The sequence below is a fragment of the Pongo pygmaeus genome, chromosome 15 (genome assembly GCF_028885625.2).
Source record: "Pongo pygmaeus isolate AG05252 chromosome 15, NHGRI_mPonPyg2-v2.0_pri, whole genome shotgun sequence".
In the NCBI taxonomy this organism is placed as follows: Eukaryota; Metazoa; Chordata; class Mammalia; order Primates; family Hominidae; genus Pongo; species Pongo pygmaeus.
The window spans coordinates 16,526,490-16,541,388 of record NC_072388.2 but is presented as its reverse complement, the minus strand read 5'-3'; the positions used below and the strand labels follow the sequence as shown (position 1 = coordinate 16,541,388).

General features: G+C 34.3%; 2 protein-coding genes and 1 pseudogene across 2 annotated transcripts in view; all 3 read left to right on the top strand.

Annotated features, from left to right (window-relative positions):
* LOC129012643 (olfactory receptor 4N4C-like) overlaps positions 1 to 14,899 on the top strand; it is an 89,436-nt gene that overhangs the window by 20,914 nt on the left and 53,623 nt on the right. Inside the window, 1 exon segment of the mRNA XM_063651325.1 lies at positions 3,866 to 3,960. The gene's annotated coding sequence lies outside the window, so the exon portion shown is untranslated.
* LOC129012649 (olfactory receptor 4M1) overlaps positions 1 to 14,899 on the top strand; it is a 58,655-nt gene that overhangs the window by 6,438 nt on the left and 37,318 nt on the right. The window contains exon 2 of the mRNA XM_054448560.2: positions 3,866 to 3,960. The gene's annotated coding sequence lies outside the window, so the exon portion shown is untranslated. The remainder of the gene's footprint in view (positions 1 to 3,865; positions 3,961 to 14,899) is intronic.
* The window catches only part of LOC129012664 (olfactory receptor 4Q3-like), a 39,123-nt pseudogene that overhangs the window by 20,877 nt on the left and 3,347 nt on the right, over positions 1 to 14,899 (top strand).

The following is a 14,899-nucleotide window of genomic DNA, read 5'->3' as shown; positions in this document are numbered from 1 at the left end:
TGGTCTGTATCTTTCTTCTGTTGATACGTCTCTTTCTGGTTTTGCATCAGAGTAATACTGGCCTAATAGAATGAATTTGGATGAATTCTGTGTTCCTATATTTTTTGGAATAGTTTGAGTAGTGTTGGTATTAATTCTTCTATAGATATTTGGTAAAAATCAGCAGAGAAGCCACCACGTCCTGGGATTTTCTTTGCTGGGAGACTTTTTATTAGGGCTTTGATCTCATCACTTATTATTGGTTTGTTTGGGTTTTGGACTTCTTCACGGCTCAAACTTGGTAGGTTGTATGTATCTAAGAATTTATCTATTTTCTCTGGATTTTCCGGTTTATTGGCATATGATTGCAAGCGATCCTTTTAATTTCTGCAGAATTGGTTTTATGTCTTAATTTTATTTATTTGGGTCTTTTCCCTTTTTCTCTTAGGTAAAGTTTTGTTGATTTTGTTTATCTTTTCAAAAAACAAACTTTTCACTTTGTTGATCTTCTGTATTGTATGCTTTGTTTCCATTTCATTTATTACTACTCTGATCTTTATTATTTATTTTCTTCTAATAATTTGGGTTTGCTTGCTTTTGCTTTTTTAGTTTTTAAAGATACATCGCTAGGTTATTTGAAATTTTTCTACTTTTTTGGTGTAGGCACTTGTAGCTATAAACTTTCACTTGCCAGGTTTTGGTATCAAAGAGATGCTGGTTTCACAGAATGAGTTAGGGAGGAGTCCATTCTCCTCATTTTTGGGAATAGTTTCGGTAGAATTGGTACTAGCTCTTCTTTGTATGTCTGGTAGAATTTGGCTGTGAAACCATCTGGTCTAGGACTTTTTTGGTTGGTAGATTTTTATTGCTGCTTCTATTTTGGACCTTAATATTGGTCTTTTAGGGTTTTAATTTCTCCCAGATTCAGACTTGGGAGGTTGTTTCCAGAAATTTATCCATTTCCTCTAGATTTAGTAGTTTGTGTTCATAGAGTTGTTCCTAATAGTCTTGGAGGATATTCTGTATTTCTCGGATCATTTGTAATGTCACCTTTGTCATTTCTTAATGTGATTATTTGAATCTTCTCTCTCTCTCTTTTACTGTAGCTGGCATCCCATCAATCTTTTTTATCCTTTTAAGGAATCAACTTTTGGTTTGATTGATTCTTGGTATTAATTTTCTTGTCTGTTTCATTCAGGTCTGCTCTGGTTTTAGTTATTTTTTTTCTGCTAGCTTTGTTTTAGTTTTTCTAGCTATCTTGTTGGATGCTAGGTCATTAATTTCAGATATATCTAACTTTTTGAGGTAATCGTTAAGTGCTATAAACTTTTCTCTTAACACTGCTTTTGCTGCATCCCAAGCAACTGATCCAAGAACAACTTATTCCCAGTCTATAGCAAAGGTTTTCAAACTCAAACATGTAGAATTACAAAATGTAGAGTTCACATCTTCTCTGGCTAAGATAATGTTGACTAATGAAAATAATGGTAGATTGGAAAATCTATTTGAGTTACTATACTTTCTTGTACCTAAGATAAAATACCCTTATGATGATTATTGTTAATCCTCTACAGAAACATGATGAAAAGAAGTTTTAGTCGAGCAGAGGAGATAGAAAGCAAGATCACAGGGGGTTGGGGAGTGAATATGAAATGAAGAAGTAGAGATTGACTATACTCCTTCATGTCACTTTGCACCCTCCAAAGTAAAAGGAATTTGATGTAATCAATTTTTCACCCATTGCTGGCTGGTTTTCTCAAAGATTGGTGCCATATTGAGGGCTTAGCGTTGGTTTCTCATCGAGGCTGCATCTTCAGTGGCTCAGTGATTTGTCACCAACCTTGGTAAGATAATGCCTGTATTTTTTGGCTCGTGCATATTTTCCATTTATACAACTTTCCTTATATTCCCTTTTATAAGCTCTGAGGTGAATGAAATCAGAGCTGACTGACATTTTTAGATGACTCATTCTTTTCACCTAGCTGTTGAGTGTCTCCACTCTGGAGGGTACTCTCTAATGGGCACAGAGTTGAGAAACAAAGATCTGCATACTTTGTGCTTATTCTCATAGGCCCATACATAGGTCTCCACCTCAAATTTCATTAAATCTAATTTTTCTGTATTTTGGGGGGCTTTGCTTAGTGAAGCTTTTTTACAACAATCATTATTCCACACATATCCTTATCTATTTTGCATAGCAAGCTATTTCTGCCAACATTCAAAGTGGACAACTAAGTATATTGCCACCAAATCATCAGTTTATGAGGATTTCCTCACCACTGCATTCTATGGCTACCCTGGAGAGGTTTTAAGCTGCAGCATTAGTCAGTTTTTATCTTGTCTAAGTGTAGATTCAGACAATCCATTTGTGAGCCAAGCCTGAGGCTCTTTCTTCCTTTATTAGCTGGTTGTGTGAAATACCGTAAAGCCATAGGTATGAACTGAGGAAGAGATATTGTCACAATGAAGGCATGTTTGTATCTTATGGAAATGCTTTTTACTGTATCAAATAGTTTTCAATTCTTTCTATCAAGTGCCAGCAAGCTCAATATGAGATAGAATTTAATATTGGTAAGATAAGATTGGTTAATGATCAACTTGAAGATAATTACAAATATGGGCACTGTGCATATTTATAACAGTTGAGATTCTATTTTATTAAGAATTTCTATGATTTCTTCTCATATAATTAAGAAAGGTAAACAAAACTGGCATGGACAGGTGAAACTCAGTGTTAAATTTATCAGCACTTTAAAGAGAGCCCACCGTTGAAGCCAGTTTGAATGAAGTTCTAAATTGTATTTTCTTCCTATATAAAAGAGTTTTTCAGGCAAGTATTTAGCTACTTAATTTACATTTCACATGTGAAGTATAATAAAACAACCCCTCTTTTCCCCAGAACTCACATAAATCCTGCCTTTCAAACCCAGAAAATATTCTCAACTCAGCTTCTTTATGACACAAAAACTAATTACAGTTGCACCTCATTTTGTGGAGCAAATAGCTATGAAGGCTTACAAATTAAAATTCTGTAAATTGCATTTCATATTGTGATTCCTTTTCATGAAGTTTTTGAGAGTTGTATTTGAAAAAATGGCCATAGAACAAAACAAAAGTCAAAATTAAAGCAAGATATTAGTCAAATATTTTATAAAATGGATTTTAAGAATTTTATTTTAGTACTGCCCAGCAGTACTCAAATAAGTCACACAGTATTAATACTAAATTAATTATGATACCAAATCCTGTGTTTAAACCGGGTTTACAACAAAGCAAGCTATATCCTGAGTAATGCTCGCCTTTTTGTTTAGGTCTTTGCTGCACTATATTCCAGGTAATGAATCCGCTTTAAATTCCTAATTCTTGGTTGTGTACTCTCTGAAAAAACACTGAATATCAAACTAAGGCTATTGGCCTATTTACATAATGTAAAGACCACTTGCTACATTTTGACAAGCTGGACTTCTTAAAACTTGGCTATTTTTCAGCCAGTATCTCCTAGTGGATAATGACTGGATTATAGTGTTAATTGTGAGAGCAGTCTACGATATCTGTCACATGTGTTATCAATTGCTTTAGCTCAGTAATACAAAACAGACATCTTTATTCTTTTTAAAAAGTGGAATTACATGTAAAGGTTCTGATTAGCATAGACATAGAATTTTACACACCTATTATTCACTTCAATGCAAAATCTAATTCACTGTTGAAACATTCTTAAATAAGACCACAGTAATGCAGATTGTGGTGAGTGGTGTTTAAGATGTTAATGGCTCATTATTATAGCAGTCCTTAAATAAAATAATAAATCTGTAGACAAATATTCATGTCTAATTAAGTCTTTTTTATATTTTATTTTATTATATTTTATTAACATCTTTTCCAGTCCTGAAGATTTTCCTCAGAGAATTTTTCATCTCTTTGTTCCTGAGACTATATATTAGAGGATTGCAGAGAGGTGTTATCACAGAATAGAAAAAGGTAATGATTTTTTGCATTTTTACTGGGTGTCCTGATCCAGGACTAACATACGTCACCACGATGGAGCCATACAACAAGGTGACAACTGCCAAATGAGAAGCACAAGTGGAGAAAGCCTTTTGTTTGCCAGCCTCTGAGGGCATCCATATTACAGCCAGAATCACCAGAGCATAGGAACAAAGGATAAAGTGAAAGGTGCCAATCATGAAGATATAATTGAATGTGGAGTAAACGAGCTGAGTGATGATGTCTTCAGAACAGGACAGCATCATCAATGGGACAGCATCACAAACAAAATGGTTGATAATATTTGGGCCACAGTAGGATAGCTGTGAAATGAGAATAACTGAAGTTAGGAAGATTACAAAACCACATGACCATGCAAAGATGATGAGGCCAGTGCATACTTGTTTCGTCATGATGCATGGATAATGTAGAGGGTGGCAGATGGCAAGATACCTGTCAAAGGCCATGATGCAAAGGAAGAAGCCCTCATCATACCCCAAAGAGAAGACGAAGTAGAACTGTGCAAAACAACTCATGAATGAGATGGACTTGCTTGTGGAGAGGAAGTTGGCCAGCATTTTAGGAACAGTTGTAGTAACATAACATATTTCCAGGAGAGAGAAATTTCCCAAGAGGGTGCACGTGGGAGTGTGAAGGTGCTGGTCCCACCACACAGCACAGACAATGGCTGCATTTCCCATCAGGGTGAGAGTACAGGTTACTGAGAAGAGACCGAAGTAGAGGAGTTGCATTTCTGGGCTTGAGGGAAAGCCCATGAGGATAAAGTAGCTAACAAAATTGATAGTTTCCATGCTGGACACATTCATTAGTCTGGAAGACATGGAGATGGCAGAGGTAATTGAAACATGAAATGGAGCATGCTGTTTCTTCTTGGAAACAACCAAAATTCTTTATCATGTATATTATAAAGTAGTAAACCATTAGATTTTGTTTAACCAACAAAACTGTGACTTTCATGACTCAATTCCTAGACGTATTTATTTTAATAAATCACAACAATAGAAAGGAGGGAAAATATGAATTATGGAGAGGTTTTTTTCTTGCTAAGAACACTAGACTTGAAACTGGGAGTGCAAAGTTTTGTGATTCCAATAAATTACCTATATACAATGAGTCTACTCTTTCTTCTGTTTACCTGCATTATTGATACTATATTTATCTGGGTATGAAGTTCTTTCAACAGTACTATAAATACCTGATTCATTATTATTTATTAGTGATATAAAAATAAAATACAAAACCAAGATATTTAAAAATACTCTTTCTCAGTATAGTGCCATGCCAAAGCACAAATTAATACATTCAATTTCAGCTACTCCAGGTTACTTGTAGTGTTTTAAAGTGGTAATAAGAAAGAACTCTTTCATTAGAGGATATATGGTCTTTTATGCTGTTTCATGTATCTGTACCAATGTTTAGCATAAAAAATACATTCTTTTATTTTTAGGCAGCTGGATACATTATATGCTGTGAGGAAGTGTGCCATACTTTGGCCCTTAAATTGCTCTGACTAAATATTTTTATACGCTTCCAGGTGAAGATATGAACTTCATATGCCCATTTTGACATTGACCTTAGGGAGAACAGCTGGTCTGCATGACAGTGGCCAAGTTCAACTTGCTTGTTATTTGTTAACCATGGTCAAGTCAGCTGCAGGAAAATAAGAAAGGCAGATAAAGTTTATATTATGAAAGTTTCCGTGTTTTTTTATTCACCGCTTTCTTCCACATGTTCCTTTTTCTTCCTTTGACCTTTGGTGTTATTTTGCATCTCACTGTGGTGGTTCTCTGAGGCCTTTCCTAACTAGGCAAATCTGAAACATGAAACTTTTCCCCTGATTACTCTCCGGTTAACTTCTAGCCCAAATAACAACAAAAACAAGAAAAAGTCATATGAGCTGAAGATTTTTATTTCTTAAATAATAACTAATTTGTGTAATACCAAGTCTTATTAATGTAATGGAACTGAAAATCAGTATTTGGGCTTGAGAAAGAAAATATTGCTGGAAAGAGAAATATGCCATATTTCTTCTGCTCATCAAGTAACAAATATTACCAAAATATACCCTTCTCCAGCAATTCATCAGTTAATATACATCTTCACTTGAAATACTATTCTTTTTGTATATATGGCTATTCCTATTTTAAAGGGATAAGAACCATAATTGAAAAATATCTTCCAGAATTCAGGGAAACAAGAAGAAAAACTTATATTTTTCAGCTTCATTCTTTTTTTTAATTCAAGTATTTATTAAAATATCCCCCCACCTATACTAACATTCCCAAATCAACATTTAAAATATTGTGTTGCTGATGATACACAAGTTTTGCTTCATTCTTTGCCAGCATTTCATTCTGAGATATATTCTTAGTTTTCTCAAAGACAAGAAGAAAACATTTTCTATGATTTTTGCAAAAAAACTGGGTGACTCACATGTTATATACTTCCCAGTCGCTCTTTGAGTGAATGCTGAGAAGGTCAGGTACAGGAGACAAAATATTATTCCACAGAGCCAAAGACATGTGAAGAACTTCCAAGAAATTGCATGATCCTGTTTGTAATCTCTCATGGGTTGCAAAAAGTAAACCCTAAAAGATTTTCCCCACCTTCAAAGGATATATTAATGGTCGAAATGCTAGCTCAAGTGAGTCTGTTATATATCTATTTACTTGCATCATAGCCTTTTGGGACTTGGCGCTCTGTCTCTCTTGTGATATTTTGATAGTGTTTGTTTAAAAGAGGATATCATTTTGAATTTTCACAATCAAAAGCCAGTTCTTACTATGCCCTAAAGAATAGTGAAAATGTAGCAGCAGATCTTTTCTTTTTTCTTTCATGTCCATGTATTGTCAAAGCTTCCTGAGGAATAATTAAGTAGTAAAAGGGATTGTCATTATAGCTACAGTGGTAAGCTTTACCATAATACTCCCTATATCTATTTTGAAGAAAAAGAAATCATTCTCTGGTCATCAAATATTTGTACCTGCAGAGTTATTAGAGATATTTGAGTTGAATTTTATGTAGAGCACAAGAAATTTAATTGGCATTTAGTTATTCCACAAATATTTACTGAATGCCTACTGTATACTTAAACATACACTATATATATTTTTAATTTTTTGAGGAACCTCCATATGGTTTTTCATAATGACTGTACTAATTTACGTTACCACCAACAGTGTATAAACGTTCCCTTTTCTCTGCATTCTCACCAACTATTGCCATCTTTTGTCTGTTTGACCATGAACATTCTGATTGGGCTGAGGTGCTATCTCACTGTGGTTTTGATTTACATTTACCTGATGATCAGTGATGCTGAGGACTTTTTCATAGGCTTTTTGGTCATTTGCATGTCATATTTTAAAAAATGTCTAGTCAGGTTTTTTTTGCCTGACTTTTAAATTGAATTATTGGTGGTGGTGGTGTTTTTTGCTATTGAGTTGCTTGAGTTCCTCATATATTTTGAATATTTACCCCTTATCATATGTATAGTTTGCAAAAATTTTCTCCCATTCTGTAGGTCATTTTTTGGTTCTGTTGTTTCTTTTGAGCAGAAGCTTTTTATTTTGATGTACCCTCATTTGTATATTTCTACTTTTCTTGCCTTAGCTTTTGCCTACATCACTGTTGTGTAGTATTTCTCTTATGTTTTCCGTTCCAGTAGTTTTGCAGCTTTGGGTCTTATGTTTCAGTGTTTAAACTATTTTTAGTTGATTTTTTGTATATGGTATGAAATAAGGGTATAAGTTCATTCTTCTCCATATAGATACCCAGTTTTCTCAATACCATTTATTGAAAAGACTCTTCTTTCCCCATTGTGTGTTCTTGGCAGCTTTGTCAAAATATTAGGTGACTGTGTATCACCTGTGGATTAATTTCTGGGCTCTGTATTCTATTCCATTGGTTTATGCATCTGTTTTTATGCCAGTATCATGCTGTTTTGGTTACTATAGCTTTACATATACTTTGAGGTCAGGTAGTAGGATGCCTCCAACTTTGTTCTTTTGGGTCAAGACTGCTTTGGCTATTCAAGGTCTTTTTTAGGTTCCATACAAATTTTAGGATTGTTGTTTCTATTTCTGTGAAGGATGTCATTGGTATTTTGATAAATCCATAGATTGTTTTGGGTAGTGTGAACATTTTAACAGTATTAATTATTTGAATCCATGAATGCAGGATTATCTTTCCATTTATTTCTGTCTTCAAAATTTTTCATAAATGTTTTATGGCTTTATTGTAGATATCTTTCACATCCTTGGTTAAATTGATTCCTAAGAATTATATTTTTTTATTTTGGAGCTATTGTAAATAAGATTGTTGTCTTGAATTCTTTTCAGACAGTTGATTATTACCACATAAAAGTGCTACTGATTTTTGTATGTTGATTTTGTATTCTGCAACCTTACTGTATTCATTTATCACTTCTAAGAGTTGTCTTGATAATGTTTTTATGTTTGTCTCTATATAAGGTCATGTCATCTGCAATGAGAAACAATTTGACTACTTCTTTTCCAATTCGAATGCCTTTTATTTCTTTCTCTTGCTGATTCTCTGGCCAAAACTTCCAGTACTATATTAAATAGGTGTTGTGAAAGTGAGCATCCTTGTCTTTTTTCAGTTCTTAGAAGAAGGACTTTGTTTTTCCTACGTCAGTATGATTTCCACTGTGAGTTTCTGATATGTGGCCTTTATTATGTTGAGGTATGCTCCTTCTATGCCTAAAGTAGTTTAATTTTTATCATGAAGCAATGATAAATTTTATCAGATGATTTTTTTTGCATCTATTGAAATGATCATACAGTTTTTGTCTTTTATTCTATTGGTGTAATGTATCAAAGTTTTTGATCATTTATACTGAATCACCCTTGCATTCCTGGAATAAAACCCACTTGGTTGTGGTGAACTGTTTTTTTAATGTGTTGTTGGATTCAGTTTGCTAGTATTTTGTTGAGAATTTTTGCATCTATGGTCAAGTTATTGCCTTGTAGTTTCTCTCTTTCATTCTTTCTTTCCTCCTTTCTTCCTTTTTCTCTCTCTCTCTTTCCCTTCCCCTTCCTTCCTTCCTTCCTTCCTTCCTTCCTTCCTTCCTTCCTTCCTTCCTTTTCTTTCTTTCTTTTGAGTTTCGCTCTTGTTGCTCAGGCTGGAGTGCAATGGTGCCATCTCGGCTCATTGCAACCTCCGCCTCCTTGGTCCAAGTGATTCTTCTGCCTCAGCCTCCTGAGTAGCTGGGATTACAGATGCCCACCACCATGCCCAGCTATTTTTTTTTTTTGTATTTTTAGTAGAGATGGGGTTTCATCATGTTGGCTAGGCTGGTCTTGAATTCCTGACTTCAGTTGATCCACCTGGCTCGGCCTCCCAAAGTGCTGGGATTACAGGTGTGAGCCACCATGCCTGGCCTTTTCTTTTTTTTTTTTTATTTATTTTAAACTTTGGTATGTACGTGGTAGGTGTATATATTTATTGAGTACATGAGATACTTAGATACAGGCATGCAGTGCATAATAATCACATAATGGTAAATGGGGTATCCATTCCCCTCAAGCATTTTTATCCTTTGGGTTACAAACAATTCAGTTATATTCTTTTAGTTACTTTAAAATGTACAATTAAATTGTGATTGACAATAGTCACCCTCTTGTGCTATTAAATACTAGATTTTATTCATTCTTTCTAACTACTTTTTGTGCCCATTAACCATCCTTACCTGTCCTCCCATCCCCCCAACCAGTATCTTTCTCACTTTCTGGTAACTTTCCTTCTACTCTATATCTCCATGAGTTCAATTGTTTTAATTTTTAGCTCCCATAAATAAATGACAACAAACAAAGTAGGATTTATCACAGGGATGCAAGAATGGTTCAATATGTGCACATCAATCAATATGATAAACAATCAACAGTATGAAGGAGAATAACATATGATCATTTCAACTGATGCTGAAAAACTTGATAAAGTTCAACATTCATTCATCATAACAATTCTAAAAAACTCGGTATAGAAGGAACAAACTGCAACATAATAAAAGCCATATATGACAGACCCACAGATAGAATTTTGCTGAATGGAGAGAAACTGAAAACCTTTAATATCTGGAGCACAAGAAGAATGCCAACTTTTACCGCTTTATTTACTATAGTACTAGAAGTCCTAGCTAAAGCAGTCAGACAAGAGAAAGAAATGAAAGGCATCCAAATTAGAAAGGAAGAAGTCAAATTATCCTTGTTTGCAGACGATGTGATCTTATATTTGGAAAGACCTAAAAACTCCACAAAAACACTATTAGAACTGATAAACAAATTTAGTAAAGTTGCAGGATACAAAATCAACATAAATGTCAGTAGCATTTCCATATGTCAACAGTGAACTGTCTGAAAAACAAGTCAAGAGAGTAATCCCATTTACAATAGCTACAAATAAAATTAAATACCTAGGTATTAACCAAAAAAGTGAAAATTTCTACAATGAAAACTATAAAACATTGTAAAACATTGATGAAAGAATCTAAAGAAGACACATAGAAATGGAAAGATATTCCAAAACAGTCATTGTTAAAATGTTATACTACCAAAAGCAATCTACAGATTCAACCTCTATCAAAATACCAATGCCATTCTTCACAGAAATAGAAAAAAACAATCCTAAAATTGATATGGAAGCCCAAATGACCTAGAATACCCAGAGCTATCCTGAACAAATAAACCAAAACTGGATGAATCACATTACCTGACTTTAAACTACACTATAGAGCTATGGTAACTAAAACAGCATGATACTGGCATAAAAAACAGACCCACATGTCAATGGAACAGAATAGAGAACCAAGAAGCAAATCTGTACATCAACAGTGAACTCATTTTCTACAAAAGTGCCAAGAACATACATTGAGGAAAGAACAGTCTCTTCAATAAATGGTGCTGGGAAAACTGGATATCCATATGCAGAAGAATGAAACAAGACCCCTATCTCTTGGCATATACAAAAATCAAATTAAAATGGATTAAAGGCTTAAATCTAAGACCTCAAAAAATTAAACTACTAAAAGAAAACATTGGGGGAAACTCTCTTAGATATTGGTCTGGGCAAAGATTTATTGAGCAATACTACATGAACACAGGCCACCAAAGCAAAAACGGAAAAGTGGGACCACATCCAGTTAAAAAGCTTCTGCACATCCAAGGAAAAATAATCAACAATGTGAATATTCAATCCACAGAATGGGAGAAAATATTTGCAAACTACCCATCTGACAAGGGATTAATAACCAGGAAACAACTCTATAGGAAAGAAACCTAATAATTTAATTTAAAAATGGGCAAAGGATCTGAATAGAGATTTCTCAAAAGACAATACAAATAGCAAACAGATATATAAAAAGGTGCTCAACACCACTGATCATCAGAGAAATGTACTTCAAAGCTACAATGAGATATCATCTCACCCCATTTAAAATGGCTTTTATCCAAAGACAGGCAGAAATAAATGCTGGTGAGGAAGAGGAGAAAAGGGAACTCTCATACTCTGTCAGTGGGAATGTGAATTAGTACAACCACTATGGAAAACAGTTTGGAAATTCCCCCAAAAATTAAATATAGAGCTACTTTATGATCTTGCAACCTCATTGCTAGATGTAGACCCAAAAGAAAAAATAACAGTATATCAAAGAGTTATCTGCATTCTCATGTTTGTTTTAGCTTTGTTCACAATAGCCAAGATCTGGAAACAACCTAAGTTTCCATCAATAGATGAATGAATAAAGAAAATGTGGTACATACATATACAATAGAGTACTATTCAGCCATAAAAAGAATGAGATCATTTGCAACAACATGGATGGAAATGGGGATTATTGTGTTAGGTGAAATAAGCCAGGCACAGATAGACAAACTTCCCATATTCTCACTTATTTGTCAGAACTAAAAATTAAAACAATTGAATCATGCAGATAAAAAGTACAATGATGGTTACCAAAAACTGAGAAGGATGGTGAAGGTGTGGGACGGGGAAAAATGGGGATAGTTATGGGTACAAAAAATATAAAGAATAAATAATATCTAGTATTTGATAGCACAAAAGGGTGATTATAGTCAATAATGATTTAATTGTCATTTAAAAATAACCAAAAGAATATAATTGGATTGTTTGTAACACAAAGGATAAATGCTTGAGGGGATGAATACCCCATTTACCACGATGTGATTATTATGTATTATATGCCTGTACCCAAATATCTCATACTCTATAAATATATACACATACTATGTACCCAAAGAAATAAAAAATAACAGAACAAAACAAAAACACTGTTTAGCAAGCCCAGCTAAGGGTCATCTGACTCTAGCAAATGTGATTTTATTTAACTTACTATATACAAATTATGGAATCTCAGACATTGTATAATTACATATAGCTAGATGTTATAGAAAACTGCTAAATTGTATCTTTTTAGTGTGGTAGAAAAGATAACCCCAAAGATTAAGGTCATATTGCTCCTTTTTAGAGCTGTATGAAAGAATATTAATATTTTTGTCATTTTGATATTTTTTAACTTTTAAGTTCAGAGGTACGCGTGAAGGTTTGTTACATGGGTAAATCTGTGTCATGAGACATTAACTGGATTACATCTAATTTAACAATTTTATTTTAGTGTTCATTTTTTGCTCTAATTATGTAAAATTACACTTTTCGTATTCTTTTTTGAATATGGGCTTTTTTGAATACGGGTTTTGAATATGGGCTTTGTTATCCTGCTATCCCTCATTAATTAGTTAAATACAGTTTTTGATGTGTTCAATATGTATTTGAGAATTATGTTTCATGATATTTAAAAATTAGACTTTGACAGTCAGTCTATAAAAAATTAAATTACTAATGACAACAGCTGTGTTTTCTGGATACGATCCATGAATAAATGCCAGTAGGTAAGCTGCTTGAGGTTTTAAGAGATCAGGTGTTGTGTCAAGACTCTATATTACTTTAAAGGATAAATACCAAGCTACCCCTGGAATTATCCCAGAGATAAATACCTTAGGTTGGTATTTATCCTTCAGCTTCTGCTACTTCAAGGAGCATGGTTGAGATAAAAACCAGTGAGAATCTTCTTCAGATACAGACTGAGGCATGGAAAATGGATGGCATATACAAACAGATCAATGACAAAGTACAAATCAATCAATCCAAAGTAAGTAAAATAAGTGGGTTCTGTTATGCAACAGGTCTAATTGCTTCAGAGCCTGCAGGTCCCAAGGTCAACTTCCTAGCAAGAACTAAATTTAATACAACTCAAACAGCAGCAGCCTAGGGAATCCCAGGGCTCATTAAGCTAAGCAGTGTTGTAAGAACCATAAAAACCTCAGATACAGCTAGAGTCCTAGGGATAGCAGATATTTCCAGTTCATACAGCCAGCCCTCAACTAGGGCTTGGCTTATAAGGAAGCAGTTAAGACATGTGCTGGGCAGCTGCGATGGTCATCTGAGGATTGCCCATTTTGCTGGCCTGAGGCTGAAGAGAGGGTTGGTAGGATGAATGGCAGGATAAAATCTTCCTTCCTTGAAACCACATAGCTTCTGACAAGCAAAGACGTAGGTTTCTCAGATATGTTTATTCAAATCTCCCCTCCCCTTCCTGCTCCTCTGTTTGACTCTGATGCTATTTTTATGTTTACTGTTGTCCTCACTCTTTTTCTCTATATACTCTGGCATTGATCATTTTTAAATTTAAGAGATCATTTGAGTTTTGTTGTTTTAAATTTACTCTTAGAAACATTCACAGAACAGTGAAATTCCTATAGCATCAAGGAATTCTAGGGCTAGTGGCATCTTAGAAGATAGTTGCAGTATTTGGATAAGATAGGACTAAATTCACATAACTGAAGGCACGGGTTTCATGGCAATGTTGTCTTAAGACTACCTAATTCTGCTGTAGTCCCTTCTAGATTCTGTTTTCCATTTCTTTAATTATTAAAGTTTCTTTTTACTAAAATCCTCTTTATGTTCCACAGGTACCATATAGAATGCAATGTTCCAAACAAGGCCAAAGAAGTTTAGAGCAGAAAGATTGTTTCTTTCTCAATAGAGAATACCACTCTAGGTACCATCTTCAACTAATGGTGTGTCCACTTCCTGGTTTTCAGGAGAAATTTTAAAATGCATCAAATGTGTTTAAAAGGAATTCATATGCAATTGAAACTCCAGCTAGCCAATCATTTTCTATTGTTGAGATAGTCAAATTTCCTCCTCTAATAATGCATTTAGCTCCACACAGACCAAAATAAATACAAGACAAACATAATAGCAAAATATGGTATACTGTTATGCTTAAAACACACACATGCACAAGTACCAGGAGAAAAATTTTACTCCTTTTCTTCATATTTTCCTCATAAACATCTCTGGTTCCCTGTTTAGAAAGAAGAGAGACCAGCTGCTCAGCTGTACACAAGTAGCCTTTGATTATTTAAGGTGCTTTAGTTTGTCCTCTTCTCTCCAAGCAGGACCCTTCCATAAAGACTTTCATTTTGCATTAAGCATTCTCAAATTTTTTGGCTCATTTTGTGTACTTAAAATATTTTTATTGACTTTTTCAAATTCTTAGGTTATTTTTAGGATATGAAACATGAAATGCTTGATAGGGTCTGATCTTACTGCTAATGGGATAATGGAGCTGATATTTTTGAATGTGGCTTTCCAAGCTCTGCAGGGCTTTGGCAAGGGAAATTATGTTGTGACTGGGGTTAGTTTTGGGATGTAGACATTCCTTCATGTTGATGAGTGTATTGTTCTTTTCATTGTTCACAGAACAGTCACAGGCTTAATTTCTTACTGTGATCAGACTTCAGAAACACAGAAGCTGGGAGATGACTCTGCCAAATGTGGAAATGTTATTAAACCTAAAAGGGAGCTTTCTATATTG